Source organism: Chlorocebus sabaeus, chromosome 1 (genome assembly GCF_047675955.1).
Source record: "Chlorocebus sabaeus isolate Y175 chromosome 1, mChlSab1.0.hap1, whole genome shotgun sequence".
Lineage (NCBI taxonomy): Eukaryota > Metazoa > Chordata > Mammalia > Primates > Cercopithecidae > Chlorocebus > Chlorocebus sabaeus.
Genome location: NC_132904.1, coordinates 102,090,978 through 102,104,475, shown reverse-complemented (window position 1 = coordinate 102,104,475; position 13,498 = coordinate 102,090,978). Strand labels below are relative to the sequence as shown.

At 32.2% G+C, this 13,498-nt stretch overlaps 1 protein-coding gene across 5 annotated transcripts in view; it reads right to left on the bottom strand.

The window, feature by feature from the left end:
* GRIA4 (glutamate ionotropic receptor AMPA type subunit 4) overlaps window positions 1–13,498 on the bottom strand; it is a 375,959-nt gene that overhangs the window by 358,478 nt on the left and 3,983 nt on the right. The gene's annotated exons all lie outside the window — the stretch shown is intronic.

Here is a 13,498-nt window from a genome sequence, read left to right as displayed (position 1 = left end):
ATCTAGAACTGTTGGCACAAGTCAGATGGAGAACTCTCACGATCAACAGATTTCCTTAAGCAGCTTGGCTGGATCTTAATTAATTTAACCATTCCCCAACCAAATATTGCTAGGTAATGCTGTAATGAAATGTTCGTGTCTAGAGGTTTTCCTATATTCATGGGGTCAAATGATTCCCAAGTTTAATGGCTTTTGATAAATTGTTACAAATTGATTTCCAAAGGCTTTGTATCAATTTTAAATGTCCCAGCTATCTTGAGTGACTTAACATTCTCTTCATCTTTACCACCAAAATTAGCTAATTTATTATGTAAAATTGTTATCTCAATTTATTTTTCTCTATTAAGGTTAAATATACTTCACAGTTTGTTTACTGGGCTTATTTATTTATTCCAATGTGAATTATTTGTTATATATCTTCTGTCCTTTCTTTTCAATCTGAGTGCCGTGTGTGTGTGTGTGTGTGTGTGTGTGTGTGTGTGTGTGCTTTCCTTTATCCAATGTAGTTGCATTGAAATATTTCCCCAAGATTTCACGGCCCTTATGTTTGTTTTAGTTTAAAAAGTTTACCAGTATAGTGAAATGGCAACTGTTATGAACAATATGGAGAAATTTGATCAAATTAATTATTTTTAAAAGAATCCACATGTAACTGCCCACACGTACCTAAAATGTATTCATTCATATCCTGGCATCATCCCACATCTATCCTATATCACAGCCTGTTCTGCATTTTAATCAGCAATATGGATAATCATATAGTAAAGAGTCCAACAGAATTTAAAATAGTTTATAGCTAGTTGAATTAAGATTGAGGATGGTCTAGATGTTTCCAAACAAATTAAATTTTAAGAGTGAACATAAAAAAAGATCTCTAACTGTGAATTTTTAAAAATGTTCTATGGAGAGGTTAATTTGTAGCAATTCGTGTGGAAAAAGAACAGAGTGTGAGCATAGACTTAACAGGAACCAATATAGTGATGCAACTGAATAATTAAGACCCAAATAATCTTGGGCTACTCTTTATATGTATAATGCCTAAATAATTGGAAGTAATATTCCCATCTAGACAGATCAGGTTAGGCCATAATCATGAGTGTCAGGAATGTGGAGTTTAATTCTATACTGATCGTAACAGGAGCGTATTGTGGGAGTTAATTTCAGTTATTATATTTCAACAAAATTTCAGTAAGTCCAGGGGACAACCAGAATGCCAGAATTTGGATGTTAAAGGTTTTAGAAACTATGTTATGTAAAGAAATGTTATTTAGCTTGAGAAAGCACTAAAGGGATGTGTGATACCTGTTTTTTAAAAATGCAATGAGTGTGAGTCATAAGAAGATTTACCAGATTTGTTTTGTGTTATTCAGTTCTGGCTAAGAATTTGTTGTTATAGATATTCAGTCAAGAAACAGTCTCTCTCTCTTTCTCCCCTACTTCCTCCAACGAACAGTCTGCAAACATATGCGTACAGAACATTAATGTTCCAGACACTGTAATAGGCCGTCATGATAGAGTTTTTAATATGGTATCATCTTCGTTGTCACGGAACTCACAGTCTAACAGTGTTGACAGGTTATCTATCTATCTGCCTATATATGTCTGTCTGTCTGTCTGCCTCTCTCTCTATCTTCCAAGGCGTATACAAGATACAGAGACTACCAAAAAGGAAATTTGATTATTTAAGCAAAATCTGACCAACATCTGTGTTGAATGGGATATCACATAGACATTTTTAAATTTATAATCACAGTATCTCTGTGCTACTTTCCAAAAATAATGTGCATAGTCTAAAGGTATATATATTCTATATGTAGTACTTGTATACATATGTCTTACACATACATATATAATATGATTTTAGAAAAATCGAAGATGTAAAAACAACTAAAAATGTTGAAAATGAGGAGTAATGTTATTACTAAATAGTACACTTGGAAATGAGCTTCCTAGTTGTCAGAGAAGATAAAGTAACATTTTGACTTAACAAACTTCCTATTAAGAAAGGAGGAGACATGCATGTTTTTTTGGGAGGAAAAAAGGGATCACTTTGTATTGATGTTAAATTTTTGGAACAAAAAGTGATGAATTCCCTTTCAGACTTGCCTAGGAAAGACTGTATACGTAGTTAAAGATTAAGTAATTAACCAAGGATAACTTAATTTCAAATAAGGAGGGAATAAAGGGTTATGAAAACTAACAAATTGCTCGTGAGATTTACTATAGAAGGTGCAATGTAGATGATCAAGAACTGAAAGGAGTAACGTCATACATCTGACTCTAACCCATTCTTTCCAAGAGCTTCCTAGTTCCAAGAAGTGCTGAGGAAGCAGCCAATGTCTGAACAGATGGGATTCTCCTGAGTGTGCTTGCTAGTTCACCTGGGCTTCCCAAAAGGGCTTTCTCCTACTTTGAGAGTGGTTTGTATAAGCATTTTCAATTTCTTTTGTCAGCAGACACTAAATGTTATATGCACCTAGAATTTATCTTCTATCAGATTTAAATTTATCAAAGTGCAATCTGACCAGCGCAATGTACGTCAATTTGCATTAACAGTCCTAACTTCTTTCTTCTAGGATATATTTTCCTTATACTCAGCTCATATGTTAAATTGAATTTAACGGAAACAAATGAGAAAAAATGCTTAAGATAAACAAAATATGTAATATTTATTTTGGATCTACTATCCCATTGTCTTCATATCCTTCACTTGACTTTTTGCTAATATAACACAGGAAAAGTGTTAGCTATTTGAAGGATACCCCAAAGATGAATGAAGAGAAAACTCACCACCAATTTCTCATTCATTTATTCAAAGATATTTACTGATTCCTATTTTGCACCAAACATTGTGAGAGGTTATGAAGACAGAGTGTTTAAAAAGTAAGACACAGCTCTGAAAGTTTTTATTCTAATGAGAAATATAGATGATAAATAGGTAAACAAATATTTGGAAATAATAGTTACAGATTGTGACAAAAAAAAGCAAAGATGATCATTACATTGGCAATTTGATATAGAGTGATTGGTGTTTTGGTGTGGGATAAATTAGGCTACAGAGGTTAGCCAGCAAAGTTTTCTGAGATGGTGACATTTAACCTGAGTCTTAAAGGTTCAGAAAACTCTAGTTAGGCAAATAACTGTATTGGAGGAGTCCAATAAAAGGGAATGGCAGGTACAAGGGCATACCAGAGTGGACCCCAGAATGGTGAACAAGATAAAGAAGTAGGCAAGAGTCAGTTCATGCAGGACCATGGTAAAGATTGGAATTTTATTCTAAAACAATGAAAAGTCATCGGAGGGTTTTAGGTACAGAAGTAACAGTCTCTGATTTATAAATTCAGAAGGGTACCCCCCGCTCAAATATGTTAAGTAGATGGAGAAAGGTAAAAAGCAGAAGCAGGAGATTAATTATGAAATTATGAAAGTAGTACCAATTGGGAATGCAAATGAGAACAACTTTTCATTCGAGAACAAAAAATAGTTCTAGCCTTTGATCCAGCAATCCCATTACTGGGTATCTATACACAGGAAAATAAATCATTATAAAGATACCTGCACTCATATGTTTATCACAGAGCTATTCACAACAGCAACATCATTGAATCAATCTAAGTGTCCATCAGTGGAGTACTGGATAAGGAAAATATGGTATATATATATATATATATGTAAAACAATGGAATATTACTTGACCATAAAAAAGAATGAAATTGTGTTGTTTTCAGCAACATAGATGGAACTAGAGGTCATTATCTTAAGTGAAACAAGTCAGACACAGGAAGTCCAATATTACATGCACTCATTTATAAGTGGAATCTAAGCGATGTGTACTCATGGACAATTGAGTTTGGACTAATAGACATTGTAGACTCTGAATAATGGGGGGCGTTGGAGAAGGGTGGATGGTGATAAATTACTTAATGAGTACAATGCACATTATTCAGGTGATGTATACTCTAAATGCCCTGACTTCATCACTACACAATCTATACATATAACAAAATTGCATTTCTACCTCATAAATTCATATAAGTAAAAAAATTAAAGTAGAACCATTGATTTGAACATGGAGGGTGAAATAGAGATGGAGAAAGTGAAAATGTAATGTATTTTGGAGGGAGAGGCAAGGGGATTTGATCAGGTGGTGAGTGACAATCAGAAGAAAGAAAAAAGAAGGAAATAATAGAAGGAGCAAGACTATCAGAAAGGAGTAAATAAGTGAAGAACAACAAATAGGACAGCTTCAGAAGACAAAGAGCAGAATTTCTGTCCAAGCTCAAATTCAGTCAAAAAAGAGCATCGGTTTTGCACAAATGTAGCAGTTGAAAGTACTTTTAAAAGAGCAGCTTATGCAAATAAATAGCACCAAAAAACCTCACAATGATCAGTTTCTAACATAAGAAAATAAATTTCAGAAGAGTTAGTATTACAAATATAAAATTAAAAATTATAAATATGTTTAAAAAAGCAGAATAACATTTTTATAGTTGTAAGGCTAGGAATGCCTTTTTTATGCTAACACAACATCCTGAAGCCATAAAGAAAATGAGTCACAAATTTGGCTAAATAAAAAATTTAAATGTTTGTGTGGCAAAAGACATCATAAATCAATCTGGAAGCCAAAGGGAAAGTGGAAAAATAATTTGCAACATATATGACAAAGGGTTAATTTCTATAGTATGTAAAACACTCTCACAACTGAAAAAGGAAACATTTGCAAAGGAAAAGAACAGAGAAAGAAGGACACAGATCTGATAAATAAGAGAAAATTGTCTAAGCCTCCTAATTAACCAAAAATGTGTAAATTAAAGCAGCAATGAGAAATCATCCTCACCCATCAGGACAAGCAAAGATTCAAAAAACTGATAATCATTACTGTTGGCAAGTAATAGAAAAAAATTATTCTCATATACTGGTTGTTGTAAATTTAAATAAATTTTGAAAAGAATATTTATTAAAAGCATAAATCTAAATTATTTGATATAGCAATTTCACCTCCAGGAATTGATCTTGCAGGAATAGTCACTCAGGTACAGGAAGTTTTACTGTTGTTTAGTTTGTAATATCAAAGACCTGAATGTAATATCAAAGACCTAAATGTTGATCCTGAGGGGATTGAGTACATTAATAATAGAGAATTCATACCATGGCATGTTATGCAGCAGTACAAGAAAATGAAGCAGTTTTTAAATATCAAAAAATACCTTTTATGATTAACAGAAATAAACCATTAATAAGATATAGCTATAAAATATTATCTATTAAATACTTTTATTTCTAGATATATACTAGAAGCTTATGTTTAGAGTACTGTCTGTTTCTCCAGGTCTATACAGAAAAAAAAAAGTCTGGAAAGATCTGTAGCAAACTGTTTAGTCTGATTAGCTCCAAGTGCTGAGATTAAGGAATATTCTAACTTTTTAGGATTTCTAAAGTATTTGAAATTTTTACAAGTATGTGTGAGTTTTAAGATAAAAATATAAAAAATGGGAAAATCACAGGGCATAATATATTTAAGGTCTGCTCATTTTGGAATAAACATATCAGCAACAAAAATAAGCAAATAGTGATTACAGCTTATAGTATAATTTTTGCTATTTCTGGAAAAACAGAGTGGCTTATTGAAAGAAGGAATATATCTCAAATATTTGCTATCTTTGATTTCTAACATAGCATTAAATTTTTTATTGACAATATCAATAGTTTTCTTAAGTCAGAGGCACCTGATGATGCTCTAAAACGGAGCAATTTGGAGGTAGCATGGTGTTCTTTAGGACACTCATCACCATATTTATTTGAAATCCAAAAATATGACCCCCCAAAAAAATAGAAACAAAATACTTGATAGCTCAGTAAATATTTAAGTGAAGCATTCTGAAAAATAGTTTTGAATATCTGCAGTTATCCTGAAATCAAATAATTTTGCTATAAAAATATGTAGGCTGGCCAACTAATGAAGCATCCAACACTGTTTACATAACAGTCAAAAGAGTCATTTAGTCGTTTTCACAGTTGGTTGTGTTTATGACATGAATTTGGCAATATAAAGTAATGGGGGTGTTACCATTTAGGATTCTGAAATTTTTGTGCTGCGTTACAAACCACATAGAAAAATCAATATGTCCATATTTGTTGGGGTAAGTAAAAGTTGTGACAGAGGTAACTTTAAGAAAAACATCTTGATATCAGAATTAAGAGTTAACCGGCGACAGTCACACTGAATGTTGGGCATTTTGTCAATACTATACTGATCAAGATGCCGTGGTATGAATGGCAGGCAAATCCTCTATTGGCTAAGAAAACTGACTTTAAATTCAGATGCCCTGGATACTTTGTCGTCTTAGACAAATTTTCTAAGCTATGCAAATCTTCAGGTTCTTCATCTATAAAATGAGAGTAATAAAATGCCTACTTTTGAGTTTTGTAAAAACTGAGATCACAAAAGCTGGTACACAGTACTCATTATAGTAGTTATTATTATTACAAGAGGAGGAATGAGTTTCAAAGAACAAGGAGTTGTCAGCAATGTCAAATCCTGCAAACTATTCTGAAACAACGAGGCATAAGAAATAACAATTGGATTTACTAATTTGTAAGTCACTGATGACCTTCAAGGACACAGTGTTCCAGGAGTGGCGATGGTAGGGAAAAGTAAATGGTGATAAAAATAGAAAGAGCTGATGTAGAATATGTAACACTTTGGGTAGTAAGAGAATGAATAAAAATTATAAGATGACAATGTGAGAGGCAGAGGACCAAGCCAAGGGGTTTTCCAGCTAAGACACACTGATTATTTTCTATGTTAAGGAAGAAGGTAGTAGAGATGGATTTCATTAAAAAAAAATTCCTGGTTGGTTTCAAGGCTAAAATCTATTCTGCTTCTAAAATGATGAAGATGGGGAATGAAGAGCCTTTTGTTCATCTAATTTATGTGTGGCTCCTTTAGGGCTGAAGTACTGGGCCTTTTTTGTGACTGGAACTCATTGAGAAGCTGTTCAAAAGTTTGATTGTGTCTCTGTAAACACACACACACTGTGCACAAGCACACACAATTTTGCATAAAATTAGGAGAATTCATTGACCTCCTTTAATCTATCAATGAAACAATCCTCTCTCTGAAGGGCCCAAAGATCTTAGATAAATTTACCCTCTCTTAAGACTTAAAAATAATTTCGATGAATATGGCTTTAGACTTGTGTACATGATTTCAAATTAACAATTCAGTGAGAAGTCAAAACATTTTCTATGAAATATCAAAAAATCTATTTAAAATGACTTTAAAAAATATAAATATAAAATATAAGTAACTTGAAATGTTAAAATTGGTTCAGATATACAATTTCCATATGACACAGAAAATGAAATACAGATGTAACTGATTTCTAACTATATGTGGAACATTTTCCAAATTATTTTCTAATATTCATAAAATTTATATGTGATATACATAATTTATCTGTGTTAATAGACTAGGAAATCGAGACTTAGAAGTGTTAAGTAACTTGCCCACTATCAGGCTGCCAATTCAAACTCATCTGGCTCAAAACTCCAGAGGAGATTATCTCTCCATATCTCTAAGTGAAAGAACATTCTAGGCCAATATATCCAAAAACATATGTAGTATTAGAATCTTTATGGGGTTGCTTTTTTTTTCCCCCCCTGGCCAAGTACAGAAGAACATTCCGAAAAGAAAAGGAAAGACCTATGTTGAAGATATTACAATTATCTTTGCAATTCTTTCTTTAAACTCTGCAGTTGTCAACAAGGTTGAGCACTGTTTACTTGATAGTTTCCCTATCTTTTGGCTTCTATTAAATTACTCTTGCCTCATTTTCCTTTGAATTCTGTGACCCCTTGTCCTCAGCCTTCTTTGTTTTACCTGTTTCCTCTCTCTTCCCCTCAAACATTGGTTCTTCCTAGGGTTTGATTCTCAGCACTCTTGGCACTGCTTCTGCTCTCTTTGGGTGATCTCATTCACTTCCAAGTCTCCAAGGCTCACTGATCATCTGTCTTCAGCTTAGACTGAACCCAAAAGCTCCAGACACACATGTCCAAATCTCTGCTGCACATCCCCCTTTGGATGTATTTTTAACACCTCAAAATCAGTAAGTCCATTGTAAAGTCACTCTCCCCACTCAGATCTGCTCCTTCTGTGCATTGCTTCTTTACTCACTATTTAAACATTTGCCCAAGCCAGAAGACTGGAAAAACATCTTTTATTTTTACCACACTTCCCCTGAACCCTCCCACACAGACATCCAACCAATCATGAAGTTCCATCAAAAATTCTGCATTAGATCTCTGTGCTTTTCTCTTTCCTCCATGCTTCCACTTTTATCTTAGCAGCCATTATTCTAAATAGTATTACTTTAAGACTCGGTCAACTGGTCTTTTTTGTCCCATTTTGTCCTCTTCCAATTCATTCTCCCCCTTCAACCTAGCCTGTTCTTTATAAATGTCATTAATTGTGTTCCAATCATTTATGGGTCCCTCTTTGTATTCAGAAGAGTGTCCTGACCACAGCTACATAACCTCTGAGATCAACAGTCCCACCCCTTAGCACACCTCCTCTCCTCACATTCAATACTACCGCCATACTAATCAATGTTCAATGGCTCAAAGACGCTTGGCTCTCCCACAACTTGGTGTCTCCTCATTCACCACTCCTTTGACGAGGCATGCTCTCCTTCCTTGTTCTTTTTCAAATGACTCAACTAGATCTTAACACCAGATCGTGCAATATCATCCTTAGGATGCCATGCCAAGTTTGGTGTAATTATCCTTCCCATTTCCCTGTCCATCCCTCTCCTAGCAATATTTCTCTGTCACAGCACTTTACCATATTGCACTGTAATCTTTACTGTAATCACTGACTTGTCTGTCTTTCCCACTGGACTATCAGCTCCTTAAGGTCAGCAACTACTCTTATAAGTTTTTGTGCTGCCAGCTGCTAGCATAATGTCTTGAATAAAGTTGCTCTTGATAAATATGTTTAATGAGTAAACGGATAATTCATTATCTCATCTAATGAATGAATGGATGGTTTCATTACATAATATGACTTCAGCCTTTGCTCTGTCATTCACTGTCATGTGATTCATGAATAAGTTGCCCAGAACTGTTTTGCCCTGTTTTCTTCAAAATGTTGCAATTAAATTAGAGAAAAGATAAATGGCAATTCCTTTTTCTTTCTTAATTCAGGCAGGCTCAATATAGATGTTATCTTTTCTACACCCTTATGGCCTTCTGGCAAAAGTACTAGGATAGTAGGTATAAGAATTGGTTCAAGCTCTGGCTTTGTAGTCTATTACCAGAGAGTCTTTGGAAAGTAAAGTAACTAATTTGTACCAAAGCTGTCTTAACTAGAACATAATTACTTTCTTTTTAGACTGTCTCACTGTAAGATTAGCTTGAGGTCAAATAAAATCATATATATATATAAATACGTAAATATATATATATACACACACATCTATAGTTTTAAAAAAATCTATGGGTTGTCATAAAGTGTAAGGTGTATTGTTATTTATCCTTCATTTTAAAATCCAGAACAATAATAACACTAATAGGATTTTATACATATAAAATCTTATACATAGATTTTATCCATATATATATATATATATATTTCCCAATGTCAGGAAGTAAAATATTTCCTCCTTGAGAAATAACACTTTCCAGATTGAAAAAAAATTAGGAATTTTTTTGACAGCTTTATGGAAACTTCATCCTATGACAACGCTAAAATACATCAAATATATACAAATTATGCATCATCTTATCACTTAAGAAACACAAAAACTGTAAGAATATGACTCATATCTTTATCAATCTCAGGATGAAAATTTAAAGTAAGAGAGAAAACATATAAAACTAAAGAATTATTTAAAATCAACTTACAAGCTTGCTACCAATTCAAAACAAGAAAAGCCAATGAGAATCACAGTTGAGTCACCTCACTCATTTTCGCAAATATAGGCAAAGGACAAATACTATTTAATTCTAGTATTTCTTTACTAAGAACTTTGCAGGTCAAGTCATCTGAATTTTATCTTTAGCATGTTTAAGATTATTATATTAGTCCAATGTAAACTCTTAGAATGCCCTTTTAGGACTTCATGATCCTGGAAGAGAAAACGTGCATAAATATTTAAACATAGTTGAATTAAACAAAAAATATTATGTTATTTAGTACACTTAAATTCAGTGAGTTTTTTTTAAGTACCTACTTTATATGTGGAAAATCCTGCAGAGCCTACTAAGTTTAGTGTCACATTTTCAATGTATTTAAATTAACTAAACAGCTTTATTTTACATATGCTTTTACAAGTACTTTGTAAAGTACTGCTCATTTTGGATACTTAAGAGTCCACAAATAAATCGTCCACACAGAATTCATATTTAACTTAAAAAAGAACAGCTTTTTCATCATTACTAGAGCATAATATTGATTCTATTTGTGATTTTTACCTTTTCAATCCATTATCTATTAAACAACTGAATAAAATGATTCTAGCTAGAAAAAGAGAACAAGGTAAAAAATATCACTCTTTAAAACAAGAAAAATGTTAATCAATTAGTCCTTTCTATCAAAATTTAAAAAGTTGAAAATAGTCTATAAAATTCTATTATTATTTCATCAAGGTGATAATACATGTGTACTTGATCCATTCTATTGGTACTTCCTATTGCCATCTGAGATTTAAATGACTCATTTCAGAATCTGAATATTTCTGGATTATATTGGACAGGGACTGCATTTTTAAAGGGCTGATTCTTTTACAGGATTTCCAATGTAGCTGAATTAAACTAATAATCAAAATGACTAAAATATATTTATCTTTTGCAAAATTTGGAGATGGACTAATTTAGCATTTTCATTATTACTTCCGGTCAAACTGAACATATATCATCCCCCAAACCAAAATATTTCTATCCATTAACTATTGAAAAATATGAGAAAGCAGTCAGCTTTTGAGTTATTTCAAATTGTTTTGTGTTGCACATATCCAATTAAACTAGCATTTTTGTTTGCAAAGGTAACTATTTTGTTATTTACCTGTGATGCAACAGTATGACATTTTAATTAAAGAAGGTTGCCTATATTAAATTTATTTTTTAAATGTCCATTGTGTCATACTTCATATTTCGGATACGTCGCAACAAAAATGTATACTTGTAATTACATCTTGAAATTTGACTACAAGGGCTATTACACTCACTTTTTTTTGTTATTATAATAGGTCATAATTTTGTATTATCTGTATTTCACATAATTTTAGTTTAATATTCATCGAAGTGTGACTTTCCAACAATAGAATAATTGAAATAAACTGTAAGCCAAAATTGTTCCCTCCTCAGGAATGTGGGATTTATACCCAAAATTTTAAGTTTCAATTAATCAGGTTTAGACTTATGAGTATGGAAACTCTATACATAGAATAGTTTATCTTACCATAGTATTCTTAGAGCACTAATTTAGTTTTGAGGCAGATGAACGAGCATTAAATAAGTTGTCCCCTAGATAACTAACATGCTTTATTCTTTGTCTTTTTTTTTTGAGTATACATTCCACAAAATAATTACACATATACTGTTTAATGGCCCTTATTCACAGAAAGACCAGATCCTGCAGTTTCACAAGGAACCACTGTAGAAAAATCATGACTAAAATAAACTTAACCAGCCACATATTATGTCTTTATATTTAATCTAACATTACAAATTTAAAAATCCAGTCCATCTCATGGTGAGGAGTAAGTTTCATGTAAATTCTCTAGAATATTAAATTTCAAGACCTATTTTTACCCTTTTGTACTCAAAGGCAAAGAGCTTGATAAATGAGGCTGCCTTATGTTTACTGCTTACGTTTTACCTTTAATTAGATTGGAAAATCACGAGTCTGTACGGTCTTGGTCAGTCCATTCAACAAACACCAATCACCTGACCCACACTCTGACTGTTGATTTTTTCCCCAAATTCTGCTTAGATTTGCCTTAAGGATGTTCAGCATACTCATTTGTCAAATTAACTTTCCTTTTCTCTGCTGGCAAATGTTTTCTCCTTATTTACAATTTGTTTTCTCAAAAAAAATTTTAAACATACGCAAAATCAATTGTATGTGATTGTAACAAATATTAGATCACTAAGACTGCATTTTACTTGGATTCCAAATAAACAGACTTAAAGTTTACTCTTGTCAATTTTCTCAATCCTTATTGAACAGCATACTCTATGTTTCATATTTTTTCTACTTTTTAATTCTGTATGCAACTTGCTAATACTTACCATGTTTACAAGTCCTTTACCAGTAACACTTGATTTCTCATATATTTTTATTACATAAATAAAGTAATACTAGTTACAATTATCCCAAATGAGGTTAACAAACAAAAAGGAGGAAAAGAGGATTAGCCTCATATAGTTTACAATGGAAGTCACAATACAAACTTTAGAATATTTAAGATCTTAATTTGTAAAAATGAATCAAAATAAAACAGATATATCTGCCACTTGTAAGGAAATCTCTGAAAAGTTAATAATAATAATATTTTAAAATAATTACTATTGATAAAGTACTTTCACATGTATTTGGATCATAGATTACTTTTAAAGGTAGTACGATTTGTACTGACAGAATCTTAGGAGAGACATGAAACAAATACTTAAATAAACAAATAATATTTAGGTATTAACAAGAATGCTTTCCTTAGAACTACTCAGAATGCTGACATCCCTTTTAAAACTCAGAACATAAAACTAATAACGGAGGAATTTTACCAAAAGGACTACCCGCAAACCTTGTTCTAATTTATGTGTACTTCTGATTAAAAATAACTCCCTTTTGCTTTAATGCAATATTGATTTTATCAGCAAATATGTCAAGAGATTTTTAAAAATTAAATAGCAACTCATAGAATCTATAGGCTTCCTGAAAAACAGTATAATTCTACACTTTGCAAAAGTGACACATGCTTCAAGCTCCTCATGCAACTAAGTTCCAAAAAGAATTAACAGTTAAAGAGACACCAAAAATTAAGAAAAATTAATCATGTTATCTGCTAGATGAATTAACAGCCGACACACACAAATTAAATAATTTAAGTTGATGAAACATATGTCCTCCCGACAAATTTAAAAACATTGTTTTCAATTTCACTAGTTTCTTTGTTCACTACACTTTCTTGTACTGAAAGAATTTTAAATAAAAATGTACCCAGCTTCATACGATAAAAAGGCTTTACAATTCAGCTTGAACATTTTATTAACCGTGAAAACATGCAAAATTTTATGTAGAAACTATTCCTGCTTCTTAAAAAATCTATAGTCATTACCTGAATTTATTAATTGAGAACATTGATAAATTAGCATATAAATGTGAGGAGGTATTTGAAACATGCACTTCCTTCCAGAAGGAAAAGGCAATACAACTGCTATTGACTGATCATGTTTCAATGTGTTTTAAACTAATATGCAGAGTTGATTGTATTTTTTT